Here is a 16,097-nt window from a genome sequence, read left to right on the forward strand (position 1 = left end):
AAAATGAAAGATTGGAAAAAAAATGTCAAATATTTACTTGGAAAAACAACAGACCTGGAAAATAGATCTAGGAGAGATAACCTGAGGATCATTGGACTACCCGAAAATTATGACCAAAAAAAAGAGCCTAGATACTATTTTACAAGAAATCATCAAAGAGAACTGCCCAGAAATAATAGAACCAGAAGGTAAAATAGACATTGAAAGAATTCATCAAACACCTTCTGAAAAAGACCCTAAAATAATAACTCCAAGGAATATTGTGGCCAAATTTCAGAATTTTCAGACTAAAGAAAAAATATTACAAGCAGCCAGGAAAAAACAATTCAAATACCGAGGTGCCACAATAAGGGTCCCTCAAGATCTAGCTGCCTCAACATTAAAGGATCAAAGAGCCTGGAATCTGATATTCCAAAAGGCAAATGAACTTGGAATACAGCCAAGAATAAACTACCCAGCTAAGCTGAGCCTTTTTTCCCATGGAAGAAGATGGACATTTAATGAAACAGAGGAATCCCATTTGTTTTTAAGGAAAAAAAACAGATTTAAACAAAAAAATTGATCTCCAACCACAGAACTCAAGAGAAGTAGAAAAGGTAAAAGGAACTCTTTTTGTTGTGGATATACATAAAAACCACATGTATAATTTGATTTTACTGATATAACATAAAAAAGGGAAGTAGAAATGGAAAGAGGATAGTGTTAGAAAAAGGGAAAAGGGGAGATAAAAAGAGGGAAACTACATCCCACAATGAGGCAAAGGAAACCTATCATATCTGAGGGAACTTAGAGGGGGGAGGAACATTGTGTGAATCTTACTCTCATCAGAGTTAGCTCAAAAAGGAAATAATTGACATATTTGTTTTACAGAGAATCTTCTCTCATCTTATTAAAAAGTGGGAGAGGAAAAGGGAAAAGGAAAAAGAGTAATAAGGAAAGGATACAAGAAAAGGGAAAGGATTCAAAGAGAAGAGGGAGGGATCCTAAAGAGGAGAGCTGCATGATGCAAGTGGGACCCATAAATTTAATACTAAGGAAGGGGGTAAGAGGGGCAAGAAAAAGAAAAGCATAATCTGGGGATATTGGGATGGCAGGAAATACAGAATTAGTAATTTTAACTGTAAATGTGAATGGGATGAACTCTCCCATAAAGCAGAGGCAGATAGCAGACTGGATCAATATGTTGTTTACATTTAAAACAGGGAGATACATACAGAGTAAAGGTAAAAGGCTGGAGCAGAATTTGTTATTCTTCAGGTGAAGTCAAAAAAGCAGGGATAGCCATCCTTATCTCAGATCAAGCAAAAGCAAAAATTGATCTAATTAAAAGAGATAAGGAAGGAAACTATATCTTGCTAAAGGGTACTATGGACAATGAAGCAATATCAATATTAAACATATATGCACCAAATGGTATAGCATCTACCTTCCTAAAGGAGAAGTTGAGAGTTGCAAGAAGAAATAGACAGCAAAACTATAATAGTGGGAGACCTCAATATTGCACTCTCAGAATCAGATAAATCAAACCACAAAACAAATAAGAAAGAAATTAAAGAGGTCAATAGAATATTAGAAAAATTAGGTATGATAAATCTTTGGAGAAAACTGAATGGTGACAGAAAGGAGAATACTTTCTTCTCAGCAATTCATGGAACCTACACAAAAATTGACCATATATTAGGACATAAAGACCTCAAAATTAAATGCAGGAAGACAGAAATAGTAAATGCTTTCTTTTCAGATCACAATGCAATAAAAACTACATTCAACAAAAAGTTAGGGTTAATTAGACCAAAAAGTAATTGGAAGCTAATAATCTCATCTTAAAGAATGATTGGGTGAAATAGCAAATTATAGACACAATTTATAATTTCACTCAAGATAATGACAACGATGAGACATCATACCTAAATTTGTGAGATGTAGCCAAAGAGGTAATAAGGGGAAATTTTATATCCTTAGAGGCTTACTTGAATAAAATAGAGAAAGAGAAAATCAGTGAATTGGGCTTGCAACTTAAAAAGCTAGAAAGAGACCAAATTAAAAACCCCCAATCAATTACTAAAATTAAAAGGAGAAATTAATAATATTGAAAGTAAAAAAAAACCTATTGAACTAATAAATAAAACTAAGAGTTAGTTTTATGAAAAACCAATAAAATTGATAAACCTTTGGCAAATCTGATTAGAAAAAAGAGAGAGGAAAATCAAATTAGAGTCTTAAAAATGAAAAGGGAGAACTTTCCATCAATGAAGAGGAAATTAAAGAAATAATAAGGGGTTACTTTGTTCAACTTTATGCCAATAAATTTGATAACTTAAGTGAAATGGATGACTACCTCCAAAAATATAGACTTCCCAGATAACAGAGGAGGAAGTAAATTGCTTAAATAGTCCCATTTCAGAAAAAGAAATAAAACAAACTATTAATCAACTCCCTAAAAAAAAAATACCCAGGATTTACATGTGAATTCTACCAAAGATTTAAAGAACAATTAGCCTCAATGCTATATAAACTATTTGAAAAAATAGAGAATGAAGGAGTCCTACTAAATTCCTTTTATGACACAAACATGGTACTGATACCTAAACCAGGTAGGTTGAAAACAGAGAAAGAAAATTATAGACGAATCTCCCTAATGAATATTGATGCTAAAATCTTAAATAAGATATTAGCAAAAAGACTACAGAAAATCATTCCCAGGATAATACACTATGACCAAGTAGGATTTATACCAGGAATGCAGGGTTGGTTCAATATTAGGAAAACTATCAGTATAATTGGCTGTATTAATAACCAAATTAACAAAAACTATATGATCATCTCAATAAATGCAGAAAAACCATTTGATAAAATCTAACATCCATTCCTATTAAAAACACTTAAGAGTATAGGAATAAATTGATTTTTCCTTAAATTAATCAATAGCATCTATTTAAAACCATCAGTAAGCATCATATGTAATGGGGACAAACTGCAACCACTTCCAATAAGATCAGGAGTGAAACAAGGTTGCCCACTATCACCATTACTATTCAATATTGTATTAGAAATGCTAGCTTTGGCAATAAGAGTTGAAAAAGAAATTAAAGGAAATAGAGTAGGCAATCAGGAAACCAAATTATCATTCTTTGCTGATGATATGATGATATACTTAAGTTATTAGAAATAATCCACACTTTTAGCAAAGTCGCAGGATACAAAATAAACCCACATAAGTCATCAGCATTCTTATATATCGCTTAAAAAAATCCAACAGTTAAGTTACAAAGAGAAATTCCATTTAAAGGAACTACTGATAGTATAAAACATTTAGGAATCTATCAGCCAAGGGAAAATCAGAAACTTGATGAGCAAAACTACAAAACACTTTCCACACAAATTAAGTCTGCTCTAACCAACTGGAAAAATATTAAATGCTCTTGGATTGGGCGAGCAAATATAATAAAGATGACAATACTACCTAAACTAATCTATTTATTTAGCACTATACCAATCAGACTCCCAAAAAACTATTTTAATGACCTAGAAAAAATAACAACAAAGTTCATATGGAAAAACAAAAGGTCAAGAATTTCAAAGGAATTAATGAAAAAAAAATCAAATGAAGGTGGCCTAGCTGTACCAAATCTAAAATTATATTATAAAGCAGCAGTTACTAAAACCATCTGGCATTGACTCACACTTAACACCATACACCAAGATAAGGTCAAAATGGGTTCATGACCTAGACATAAAGAATGAGATTATAAATAAATTGGAAGAGCATAGGATTGTTTACCTCTTAGACCTGTGGAAGAGGAAGGAATTTATGACCAAAGAAGAACTAGAGATCATTATTGATCACAAAATAGAAAATTTTGATTATATCAAATTGAAAAGTTTTTGTACAAACAAAACTAATGCAGACAAGATTAGAAAGGAAGCAATAAACTGGGAAAACATTTTTACAGTCAAAGATTCTGATAAAGGCCTCATTTCCAAAATATATAGAGAATTGACTTTAATATATAAGAAATCAAGCCATTCTCCAATTGATAAATGATCAAAGGATATGAACAGACAATTCTCAAATGAAGAAATTGAAACTATTTTTAGCCATATGAAAAGATGCTCCAAGTCATTATTAATCAGAGAAATGCAAATTAAGACAACTCTGAGATACTCTGAGATGTCAGATTGGCTATAATGACAGGGAAAGATAATGTGGAATGTTGGAGGAGATGTGGGAAAACTAGGACACTGATACATTGTTGATGGAATTGTGAATACATCCAGCCATTCTGGAGAGCGATTTGGAACTAGGCTCAAAAAGTTATCAAACTATGCATACCCTTTGATCCAGCAGTGTTTCTACTGGGCTTATATCCCAAAGAGATACTAAAGAAGGGAAAGGGACCTGTATGTGCCAAAATGTTTGTGGCAGCCCTGTTTGTAGTAGCTAGAAGCTGGAAAATGAATGGATGCTCACCAATTGGAGAATGGTTGGGTAAATTATGGTATATGAATGTTATATAATAACATGTTATGTAATATAATATTATTGTTCTGTAAGAAATGACCAGCAGGATGAATAAAGAGAGGCTTGGAGAGACTTACATGAACTGATGCTAAGTGAAATGAGCAGAACCAGGAGATCATTATACACTTCGACAACGATATTGTATGAGGATGTATTCTGATGGAAGTGGATCTCTTCGATAAAGAGAGGTAATTCAGTTTCAATTGATCAAGGATGGACAGAAGCTGCTATACCCAGACAGAACACTGGGAAAGAATATAAACTCTTTGCATTTTTGTTTTTCTTCCTGAGTTATTTCTACCTTCTGAATCCAATTCTTCCTGTGCAACAAAAGAACTGTTTGGTTCTACACACATATATTGTATGTAAGATATACTGTGACATATTTAACATGTATAGGACTGCTTGCCATCTGGGGGAGGGGGTGGAGGGAGGAAAAGGAAAAGTCAGAACAGAAGTGAGTGCAAGGGATAATGTTGTAAAAAATTACCCAGGCTTGGGTTCTGTTAATAAAAAGTTATACTTATAAAAAAAAAAGCCTAAAGACTAGCTCAATCAGCAAAAACTTGACTTACTTGCTGAAGTGGAAATGGAAGCCTAGAATAAGACATGTTTATAATATAAATTTGTTCATAAAATTTTAGTGAGGAAGATATGGAAGATTAAGAGCAATGTTATCTCTTAAAATAAGAGAGACAGGAAATTTTTTAAGAACCCCAGTTTAAATAAATTTGGTAATAAATACAAATAAGTAAAATCATCACAGATTAAGGAAGAAATTTAAGATTTAATGAAAGAACAGAAGTTTCAGTAGCTATTTAAATAATAGAAAGAGAGAAGTTGGATAAGTTGGAGTATTCTTGGCACAGGATGTAGCCTTTAAAAGTTCTGAAAAAGTAAAACGTAAATATAAATATATATGTATAAATTATATATGTACATATATAACATATATGTCAATAAATTTGCCAGAGGGGAATAGGTAGGTGGAAGAGGCTGAGAACAGGTTAGAGGAAAGATAATGAAATAATTCTTGAAAACCCTGGCTAAAATTTAGAGCAGTGAGTATTTTTAAGCTGACTCATTTTTATGTGAATAACATATGTAGAGATGGAAAGAAAAGAATTATTGTTTAGTTGCCTTCTCCATTCATTCCTTCATCCTCCATTTTGAGGAGAGCCCCAGATTTACCACCCTTTATTGTCCAACTTCACTGCCATAATGTCAAGTAAATTAATTCTCTTCTTTCCAACATATTCACATTTTTTCAACTTTCTTTTTTTTTTTTTGAAAGTGTATTGTCTTCTCCCTTTAGAATATGGTACTCCTAGGCAAAAACTGCCTTTCTATTCAATTATATTTGTATCACCAGTACATAGCAAAATGCCTGGCACATAAAATGATTATATTATTAAGTACACTGCTGCAGGTACTCTTAGAATGTTGTAACACCATTGCATTCTCCTGGTACAATGACCATACCTTCCCATTGCATTCAGTGTTGCTCACTGAAATGCTGATATACAAGACCCTAACCTGTAAACAAAATAAAAAAAAAAGAATTCATGTTTAAAAGTTTAAAGGCATGGGGAAGCCTATAAATTCTAGAGAGAGTTATACTGAAGTCTTGTTGGAGCCTGGAAATATGTAAGTTGCTGTAGGCCTAGCTAGAGATGACCTTGACTTTAAGTAGCTGTAGAGATAAAGATAAAGAAACAAATTCAGGAGACATTATGAATCAACCAATCAATCAACAAACATTTTCTGTATTCCAGCATTGTGCTAGGTTCTGGAGAATATAAATATAAAGAATGGAACAACACTTACAAGAAACTAATGGAAGTAAAATGTCTCAGAATTTTATGACAAAGCACACAGTGCTTATTGTTATTTTAAATTATTAGTAAAGTGATACAATTAAGGGTTAATTTGGCATAAGGAACCTGAAGGCTTTCTCTTTAGAAGGTATATTTAGTGTTTACTTATTCTTTGATTGATTTAGGCTCTTGTTCAAGAATTTTATGCTTATGACTGACCGAATGCTGTAGACATAAGAAATGATGAGCTGAATGATTTTATAAAAATATGGAAAGACTTGTACAAAATAATGAAAAGTGAAATAAGCAGAACCAAAAGTTGTATACAGTAACAACAATTGCTTTAAAAATGGCTTTGAGCAAATAAGTCATTTTGACTATTATAAATGCCTGCATTAACTATAGAGGACATATGAAGGAAGATGCTATCTGCACTCAGAGAAAGAAATGATAAACAGAAGTACATATAGAATGATTTTATTTCTAATAGCAACCATCTGTAGAGTGGTGTGGAGTGAAGGGAAAAAAAGAAATTTGTATGATAATGTTATTATATATTTAAATGAAATAAGTTGTACATAATAGCCGTGCAGTTTATGTATGCTTTATAAATTATGTTATGTTATTGAAATGTTTGTAATTATAGTAAGTCCCATAAATTAAAATTCATTAGCATGGCATTCAAGGTTCCAATGGACTTTCCAGCCTTGATTCCTTCTGTTTTCCTTGAAATCCTCCATGCTGCAGTCTAAACAGATTACGTATTCTTCCCTATTTTCTTCTGCCTTCTTCTCCTAGCATGTTGTTAACCTTGATCTAGTAGACTCTTCCTTACTTCTAATGTCTAATTGTGAAAAGTTTTTCCTCTCTTTCAAGAACTGAGTTACCAATTAACCTTTCTTGAGCTTTCCCCTCTAGTGAGAAATCCTTCCCTTCTCGAATTTCTCAGACAATTCTTTTCTCCCTTCCTTCACACTTAAAGAATTTCTAACTTATATTAACAGTTATCTGTGTCTATGATACAGATCCGTATACTTACTGGACTATAAGGACCTCAAGGACAAGCTTGTTATATCCCTAATATTTAGAATAGAGCCTTGCACATAATATTCACTTAATAAAAGCTTATTGAAATGAATTAAATTTAAATAACCTTTCCAAATAGATTATAAAATTTTGGAAAGCAGGCAGGCAGACAACAAGTATATATTGAACAGTTACAATGCACCAGACACTGTATTAAGTGCTACAGATACCAAAAAGAGCAAAAATTACCTGTCCCTAACCTGAAAAAGCATTCATTCTAATGTGGGAAACAATATATAAACAACTAAGTACAGACTTAGTAACTGGACAACTGGGGAAAACCTCCTATAGAAGGTATATTTTGAGCTTGAAGAAGCAAGGAAGCCAAGGAAGAAAGCCAAAAAGCCAAGAAGCAGAGATGAGGGGATATAACATTCCAAGCAGAGGGGAGACAGAAGGTTGTCTTCATGGAACTTGAAATAGGCTAGTGTATCTGGATCAGAGAGAATGTGGTGGGTTGAAAAAGGCTATAAAGGTAGAAAAGAGGCTGGGTTAAGAAGAACTTTAAATATCAAACAAAAGATTTTATATTTTATTCTAAAGGCAATAGAAAGCCTTGGTAGCTCATTTAGCATTGTGATATAAGCAGATCTACACTTTAGAAAAGTCACATTGCCAGTTGAGTGGAGGATGATTGGAAAACAATGAGAGATTTGAGGCAAGAAGGAATACTAATTAGAAATCTACAGCATTCTTACAAACAAGAGATAATGAACTAAATTTATATGAGAACAGAGAAATGTTGTGAAGTAGAAAAAAGCAAGATCTGGCTACAGATGGGACATGTGAGATTAAATTGAGGACTTAAAGATAACACTTGTGAGTCTGGGTAACTAAGAGAATGGCTGTGCTCTCAAAAGTAAAAGTGAATCATCAAATTTAGTAGAATATAATGTTGAGCAGAGAAGAAGAGATAATGAGTTTTATTCTGGACATGCTAAGTTTGAGAGATCTATGCAATTCCATTTGAACTTGCAAGAGACAGCTGAAAACAGGCAATTAATTTAAGAGAGACTAGAACAGGATATGAAAATCTGGGCATCATCTCCATAGAAATATTAATTGATCCCAAGGAAATTGAGGAGATTATCAAGTTAGGTGTAAGTTAGGTAGAGGGAAAAGGGAAGCGGGAAGACACCTTACATCACATGGATTCATGCCCAAACTGAACACAGGTTGGACAAATGTTAGCATATAGAGTGTAAAGTGGTGTAAAAAATACTAGATTTGGATCAGAATACCTCTTTTACTTTCTGTCTCTGAGAAGTTCTGGAAGTCCAGGTAACCACATTGAACTTCTATAAAATAAAAATCTTTCAGCTCTATATTCTGGGATAGCAATTATTTCTGTTTTGACCAGAAACCTTGAGGATCTTCCACTCTCAAACTTATTTATTTATTTATTGACTAGGTGAAAAAGGCCATTCTTTTCCTCAATTTTTATCTAGCCCAAATCACTAGATGGATGTGGCCTCAATCAAACTGAGACCTGTTGAAAACCTTAGTTTAAAAAGGCCAAGGGTTCCCACTGCATCATCTCCAATTATCCCGATCTATATCTGGCCACGGGATTCAGATGGCTTTAGAGGGGAAAGTGAGGCACATGACCTTGCACAGCTCTCTCTCAAATTCAGTTCACTTGCATGTCACAGCCCTGTTCGAAGGAAGAGCAAACAACATCGGTATTATAGAATAACTACACACAGCGGATACTTAGGTGATAAAAAGAATATTGTTCTGGCCGTTCCTTTCCAGACTACTAGCTGGAGATAACACCTCGGAACTGCAACTGATTAAAGTCTAATCTCGGAACTAGCAACTGTTTTAAGTCTACAGCTCCCGAGGCAATGGATATATGCAAGGGGTTGATGGAGTTTTGTAAAGGAACTCTATTTGCAAACCAAAGAGAGCTCTACTTTAAAAAATAAAATCAATAGCCAAGCCAATTGAGGATTTTATAAAAAGTAAAACTTTTATCCAGGTCCAGAGATTAATCCTTTTTCTCGGGAGGGAATACTCATTTGCCTCCAGAAATTATTAAGTTCCGTAATATCATGATGAACAGTGATGGGGTTCAATGAAGAACGCTGGGGGGAAAATGGGGAGAAAAAACTAGAAAAAGTATACAAGGAAGGGTCCCAAAGCTCTTTACTTCAGAACAGCTGCTGGACATGGGGAGGGGTCGGAGGAGTGACCCTTCCTTCCTCATTCCTATTGGTTCTTGCTCCTCTGAGGTTGATTGGGTAGATATTCCTTTCCCCTCCTCTCTCCATGCCCCCTTTGGCTCCCTTCCTTTCCCGGTTAGGAAATTTCTAAACTGGAGGCGTGTAGAGGCTGTTGAGGGGCTTCTGATTACAGCTCGGCTGCGGGCGTCACCCTTCCTCTCGCCCGCTGGGGACCCGTTGAGCTTCTAGAGCTCCGAAAAGTTTGGATTTGGGGGGCGCCTTCACTGGGACATGTTGTCCCCCAGGGATCTTAAGAGGAAAAGGGGCAAGATGAGTGCCTGGACGCGGGTTGTGCTACTACTGTCCTTGGCGCTGCTTCTGCCCGCCGTGCCCGGGGGATGTCTAAGCCGGCAAGAACTCTTCCCTTTCGGACCCGAACAGGGGGACCAGGAGCTGGAAGCTGGGGACGACTCCATCTCCCCAGCCTTGGAACTCCGCTTGAACATCCACTTCTATGACAAATACGACGTCTCCTCCGTCTATGTGAGTGCAGTCCGTGTGTGTGTGTGTGAGTGTGAGTGTGTGTGTGTGTGTGTGTGTGTGTGTGAGTGTGTGTGTGTGTGTGTGTGTGTGTGTGTGTGTGTGTGTGTGTGTTGGGTCGGTGTGTAAGGGAAGATGAGGAGTGGGGGGGAGAGATGATTTGGGCATACTCTAGCCAAAGGAAAAGAATGTTTGGAGAGATGAGACTCGACGTGAGGGACGTGTAGACCCAGACACTAGATGAAGGGCTCCTGAGGCAATCTCAGAGTCTAATGCAAGGGGAATTTGGGGGGATCTCCCTTATACTCCTCGGGTTTCTATTTTCCGCGCCTCCACTGCCTCTTGTGCGCCGCTCCCATTCAACTCCGGTTTTACCTCCCTCTCCACTTCTCCCAAAGCGTATCTTTGGGAGTTGCCTTTCCGTTGGTTTCCGCCGTCCAGGGAAGAAAGGAACTTGGGGAGCCACCCTTTTCTCCCCTTTGGTATCCCTATCTTATGTTGCTCTTGCAATTCCAAGTCGGAGTTTGCCGCTCCTCCAGAAGAAAGGGCCTAATGCAAGGGAGACTTAGCGCCTGGGAACTTTGCTTGTAATTTTTCCATTGTGCTGTTAGTTTGGAGGAGGGAGCACACGACCTTCACTGTACAGCTTGTACACTGTACAAGCCCAGGATTAAATCACCCTCATCCGACTGCACGGCTGAGAGCTGAGAACCCAGGGCCATGCTCAAATGCTTCATGGTGCCCAACTCATAGAAAGTCAAGAATGATTCCGCGAAAGGGTTAAGATTGATTCCCTGCCCCTGGGTAATTAACTTGCAGAAATCTCCTTGTACTTCCTAGGGCTGATTTCGGAGGCATTTTGTGTGTGGCTTTCAAGGTATCTTTTGGCAATGATTCACCTCCCTAAGTAGGCTTATTTTAGAGTCCAGACAGCCGTATAATGGACTGAGAGAACCCTTGTGATCTAATTTCCTGTTGCATTGTATTGTCACTATTGAAGGTCCTAAAAGAAGATTGAAAGTTGGAGACCTTTCGAGTTCTAATGAACTTCATGTCTGATGATAGAAAATCTGTCTAGACTTCTAGTAAATTGTCTCTATATACTAAACTCTGGTAAACTTCTAGTAACTATATAAGTTGCATTACTTACCGCTTCCCCTGTGAAGTGTTACTGATCCCAACCCAATCTCATCCCTTTCCTCTCCCCCTCATGTATATTTTATATTTATTACATGCATTCCAGAAGTGAGGAAAATAAAACAAAACACTCATACCATTGTATCCTGCCTGTTAAATGGAAGTGATTTGTAAGAGGGCTGGTTGAACTCTGCCTTTGACAACGCCCACGTGTAGCCTGTCTCCTTTCCATAAGAATGCCTTAAGTCAGAAACTCCGAGAGAATGGACTCTTAGCCGGCTTTATTGCTGAACCCTCCGAGGATTTTCTCTAGCTATTATACTGCTGTCTTGTCTCTAAAATAAGCCTACTCGGGGAGGTGAATCATTGCCAAGAGATCTCTTGAAAGCCACACACCAGATGTTCTTGGAGTTCTAACAGAGTTAGAAAGGAACCTTAGAGGTCACAGCATGACCCAGCAGATAGGTAGGTCTGGAGTCAGGAAAACCTGAATTCAAATTTGACCTCAGATACTTTTTGACTGTGTGAATCATGGATTACTTAATCTCTGCTTCAATTTCCTCAACTTCAAAATGAGGATAATAATAGTATTACTTATCCTTGGGTTGTTTCAAGGATTAAATGAGATAATATTTATAAAACACCTGGCACACAGTAGGTGCTTAATAAATACTTATTTCCTTCTTCCTATTACAGAAACAGTTTTAAATCTGGAAGGGACCTTAAAAGTTATGCAGTCCAACTTTCTCATTTTATATACGATAAAACTAAATCTCTGAGAAATTATTTGACTTGCCCAAAGTGATCAAATCCAGGTCCTCTGATTCCAGATCCAGAATACTGGGCATCTTGTCTAACTCTTTCCATTACAGATGAGAAAACTGAGGTTCAGATAGTCCCACAGATGACATAAAAGCTTTAACGGTTGTAAAGCACTCTAGATCCATAACTTCATTTGATCTTCACAGTAATCCTGGCCAGCAATTACTATCAATATAACTATCCCCATTTTACAGAAAAGGAAATCAAGGCAATTAGAGGTTAAACAGTTTGTCTAAAGTCACAGTTTGAACCCACTTACTGCAAGATTTTTTCTGTGGTTCTTTCCTATGGGATCCTGTGGGATAGGTTGCAAAGAAAGCTTCTTAGGTCCTAAAGACAAAATAAAAGCAGTGTTTTGGGAAGATTAATTTGGAAGGGGTATCTGGAGGTGGGCTGCAGAAGATAGATAGTAGGAAACTAGATGGAGACTATTGAAATAATCTGGGCTAGGTCTGAGAAGTGGTAATAAGGAAAGAAAGGAATGTGAATCCTATATACATTTCAAAGAAGAATGACACAACATAGTGACAAATTAGATTTAGGAAGTGAGTCTAAAATAATCTCATTTGGGGGGATGTGAGGGGAAAATGGTAATACTTCTAGAAAGGGAAGAATGGGAAAGGGGTTCTGATTTCAGAAGAAAGATTCTTGTTTAGACTTGCATTTAAGGTCATGTATGACCTTAAGGTCTGCAGAAAAAGATATGAGAATTAAAACAATCATATTTAATGTTATTAATAAAATTACTTTCTACATGCTAGGTAGAACATCTTAGGTTTAGTATAGTGAAAACTGAAAGCAAGGAAAATTTAACGCTTATGAATTAGGCAGGAGGCATGACTTTGTAACATATATGATGTCAGAGGACATAGTTTAGGATCTTGGTTTTGTTATTTAGCACCTATGTGAACTTGGGAAAGTTATTTAACTTTGGATTTCATTTACTGATCTTTAAAATGGAGAAATTGGAGTAGATGGCTTCTAAGGTCCCTTTCATCTCCAAATCTATGATCTTCTGTAATAGATTGGAGTGATGAGCCATTTTGACATTCAGCATTTTCTCCCTGAAGGCTTGTTCAATAGGCCCCTATATTACATTGTTCTAGTATCTTCATACTATCCCATTCTATGAAAATGAAAGGTCTAAGTTCAATCTCCCTAGTGCTTGCTCAGCAGATGTGACCAGCTGTTCTTTGGACACAAGCCTATGTACTAAGAAAAAGAGGTCACGCCTGGATACTCATTCCTGAGCCAGATCACTGAGTCACTGAAAATGTCATATGGGATCTGCCACATTGATCAATGGCCAGTGATAATAGGTCAGTGAGCTTGTTTTTGTTTCCTAGGAAAATTCTAGATTGGATCACTAACCATCAAAAAGATAATCAGTGAACATCTAGAAAATGAAGTATTAATTACAAACAGCCAAGATAGCTTTATCCAGAAAAGGTCATACTAGACTTATCTTCTTTCCTTTTTTTTATAGAGCTGTAAAATGAGAGGGAATACTGTGAATATAATTTATCTAGATTACAGAAATGTTATCATAAAGTGTCTGGTGAAAACATAGGGGCTGGATGATAATATACATATAGGAATTTGAAACTAATTAAGTAACCAGATTCAAACAATATGTATGAAATTAATGACAATATCAACTTGGTCTGAGGTTCCAGTGGAATGCCTCAGGCTTGAGCTCGTGTTAACTTGGGTAAATAATCAATATTTATTAATATATATGTGTATATATATTTAGTCATTTAGTCATCTTTCTGTCCTGTCTGACTTTTTGTGACTCTCTTGGGGTTTTCTTGGTAAAGATACTAAAGTGGTTGGCCATTTCCTTCTCCAGCTCATTTTACAGAGTACAAAACTGAGCAAACAAGGTTCAGTGATTTGCTCAGGATCATACATCTAGTATCTGATTTCAGATTTGAACTAAAAAAGATACTGCTTCCTAACTCCAGGACCAGCATTCTATCCACTGCACATGGAATTAGGAAGACCTGTGTTCAAATCTTACCTCTCACTCCAAGTCAGGCACTCTATTCATCCCATCTAGTTATCCTTACATCCATCCATCCATCCATTCATCCTCCTATCTACCTATCCATCCATCCATCCATCCATCCATCCATCCATCTAGATATCTGACTATCTCAGATTTACAGATGATACAAAACTCGAATAGCACATTTTATCAAGGAATTGAAAGTCAAAAAGACTGGGTCAAGTCTAACACAATGAAATTTAATAGGAATACATGTAAATTCTCTGAATTGGGTACCAGTTTAAGTCAGTGATTCTGTGGAATGAATGCCCACCCCCCCCCGAAATCATCTTTAAAAGGCTGAAATCTATTGGCTACTTATTCCTTACCCTCCTTTCCCTACTTCTGACCTATAATTCAAAAGATAAACATTCTGTTCCTCTGAGGTATCATAACAAGACAGATTGTCTTCATTACGCCATAAGTCATTTTCCACATATTTCACCTGTCAGCCACATCTATTCTAACATCAGCTTTTATTCATTTGTTTATTTATGGCTGGGGCAGTTGGGATTAAATAACTTGCCCAGGGTCACACAACTAGGAAGTATTAAGTGTTCTAGGCTAGATTTGAACTCAGGTTCTCCTGACTTCAGGACTGGTGTTCTATCTACTGCGCCATTTAGCTGCCCCAACATCAGCTTTTATAAATTTTGGTGTATGACGTTTTTCAGATTAATTCTTTTTAGATCATCACAGTCATTCCTAAATTTAAGATCTCATTCCTACTTTGCATATAGTAGTGTAGCAGAATTGCTCTACTACCTTATCCAAGGTGACACAGGTCATAAGTACCGGAGTAAAGATTTGAATCTAGGCTTTCTGTCACTAATATTTTCTACTATAATAATTTAATAGCTAGCTTTCATGTATTGTTTTAAGATTCGCAAAGTTTTTTACTTATCTTACTTCATTAGATCCAGGCTACAACATTGTGAGTTAGGTGCTATTACTATCTCTATTTTACAGATAAGGAGATTAAGGCTACCAGTCAATAAACATTTGTTAAGCACCTTTTATATACAATTCACTATGTTAAGTATTGGGAATAGGAAGAAAGGCAATAGAAAGCCTTGGTAGCTCATTTAGCATTGTGATATAAGCAGATCTACACTTTAGAAAAGTCACATTGCCAGCTGAGTGGAGGATGATTGGAAAACAATGAGAGATTTGAGGCAAGAAGGAATACTAATTAGAAATCTACAGCATTCTTACAAACAAGAGATAATGAACTAAATTTATATGAGAACAGAGAAATGTTGTGAAGTAGAAAAAAGCAAGATCTGGCTACAGATGGGACATGTGAGATTAAATTGAGGACTTAAAGATAACACTTGTGAGTCTGGATAACTAAGAGAATGGCTGTGCTCTCAAAAGTAAAAGTGAATCATCAAATTTAGTAGAATATAATGTTGAGCAGAGAAGAAGAGATAATGAGTTTTATTCTGGACATGCTAAGTTTGAGAGATCTATGCAATTCCATTTGAACTTGCAAGAGACAGCTGAAAACAGGCAATTAATTTAAGAGAGACTAGAACAGGATATGAAAATCTGGGCATCATCTCCATAGAAATATTAATTGATCCCAAGGAAATTGAGGAGATTATCAAGTTAGGTGTAAGTTAGGTAGAAGGAAAAGGGAAGCGGGAAGACACCTTACATCACATGGATTCATGCCCAAACTGAACACAGGTTGGACAAATGTTAGCATATAGAGTGTAAAGTGGTGTAAAAAATACTAGATTTGGATCAGAATACCTCTTTTACTTTCCGTCTCTGAGAAGTTCTGGAAGTCCAGGTAACCACATTGAACTTCTATAAAATAAAAATCTTTCAGCTCTATATTCTGGGATAGCAATTATTTCTGTTTTGACCAGAAACCTTGAGGATCTTCCACTCTCAAACTTATTTATTTATTTATTGACTAGGTGAAAAAGGCCATTCTTTTCCTCAATTTT

Source organism: Antechinus flavipes, chromosome 4 (genome assembly GCF_016432865.1).
Source record: "Antechinus flavipes isolate AdamAnt ecotype Samford, QLD, Australia chromosome 4, AdamAnt_v2, whole genome shotgun sequence".
Classification (NCBI taxonomy): domain Eukaryota; kingdom Metazoa; phylum Chordata; class Mammalia; order Dasyuromorphia; family Dasyuridae; genus Antechinus; species Antechinus flavipes.